The sequence below is a fragment of the Octopus bimaculoides genome, chromosome 30 (assembly GCF_001194135.2).
Source record: "Octopus bimaculoides isolate UCB-OBI-ISO-001 chromosome 30, ASM119413v2, whole genome shotgun sequence".
NCBI lineage: Eukaryota > Metazoa > Mollusca > Cephalopoda > Octopoda > Octopodidae > Octopus > Octopus bimaculoides.
The window spans coordinates 4,116,122-4,117,686 of record NC_069010.1 but is presented as its reverse complement, the minus strand read 5'-3'; the positions used below and the strand labels follow the sequence as shown (position 1 = coordinate 4,117,686).

Sequence of the window (1,565 nt, the reverse complement as noted above, 5' to 3'; positions counted from 1 at the left end):
GCACATACCCAAGGCGCACAGAGCTGCGCTCGGTAGTGAAGTGAAAGCACGTTATAAAAATAAAACTACTGAACAATAATAATAATAATAATAATAATAATAATAATAATAATAATAATAATAATATCAAAAACACCAGGACTTACAAATATATATAACATACAGAAAATTGCAATTACTGGGCACAGCACACATCCTACGCAAAACACTTTCAATACAGTAACCATAAGAGCATCACAGCAAACCACAGCACATACCCAAGGCGCACAGAGCTGCGCTCGGTAGTGAAGTGAAAGCACGTTATTAAAATAAAACTACTGAACAATAATAATAATAATAAAAAATAGAAGAGTGCCATAGTTATCGTGTGAAATTGGTTGAACGGTATTTCAGCACCTATGGCATTCTTCTATTTTTTTAAATTTCTGTATAACTTCTGGAGGAGTTATCTCAGTCCTATATAATCTTAATAATAATAATAATAATTTGTAAAGAATAAAAAGTTTACAATGGAACAACAATGCAATATAGAACAAAAAATGGACTATATACCCGTTGTAACTTGGTTATCTATAGTCCGATGATGATATTTCGGAATTACAATATCTTCTTAGCTGGAGTCTCTGCTAAGAAGAGACTCCATCTAAGAAGATCTGAAGAAGGAATTGTAATTCCGAAATATCACCGGACTATAGATAAAACAAATTACAACAGGTATATAGTCCATTTTTTGTTCTATAGTGCATTGTTGTACCATTCTAAACTTTTTATTCTTTACAAACAATACACAATGCTTCAAGCGAACTACAATACTCTCCGATAATAATGATATGAAATTTTTTCACAAGGGCAGCTTGTGGGGAGGGGACTAAGTCGATTGCATAAACCCCAGTGCGTAACTGATACTAATTTAATCGACCCCGAAAGGATGAAAGGCAAATTTTAATAATAATAACTAGACTACCCATGACCCAACGGGTCATTTCGCATGCTTTCAACGAATGTGACATCGAAATCACACATAAACGGTTCCTTTCCCCAGAAAGGAAACATTTGGCTGTTATTTCTTGCATGCCCTTCTACCACATAACAGGTATTTCGGGCCCTTCCTTGCAAATAACTGTTACGTGGTAGCAGGGCATGCTAGAAATAGCAGCCAAATGTGTGGCGGCGAGGTATGTTGAATGCACTTAAAAGTTATTCCACACCGAGGTTACGAATGGGTCTTTTACGAAATATTTACTGTATATTTACTAATATACCAAAAAAAAAAAAAAATTATGTAATGGTATCCACTTGAAAATAATTGTAAAAAACATTAAAATATTGTCTGTTTAAAGTAGGTTAAAATATAAATATTTAATGTACAAAGAACTTATATTTTTGAAATTATATTCACTTGAAAATATTTCTAAATGATTAAAATATTGTTATTTTTGTAAGCAATTGTATCCGTAAAAAATTTATTTGCAAAGAACAAAAATTGAAAGATGATGGACGTGTGTGTGTGTGTGTTTGTGTATGTTTCTGGGTAATATGGCGGGAGTTTTGCAGTGAGCACGAAG

The 1,565-nt window shown here is 33.0% G+C and overlaps 1 protein-coding gene across 1 annotated transcript in view; it reads right to left on the bottom strand.

Moving 5' to 3' along the window:
- LOC106882704 (nose resistant to fluoxetine protein 6) overlaps positions 1–1,565 on the bottom strand; it is an 11,439-nt gene that overhangs the window by 5,365 nt on the left and 4,509 nt on the right. The gene's annotated exons all lie outside the window — the stretch shown is intronic.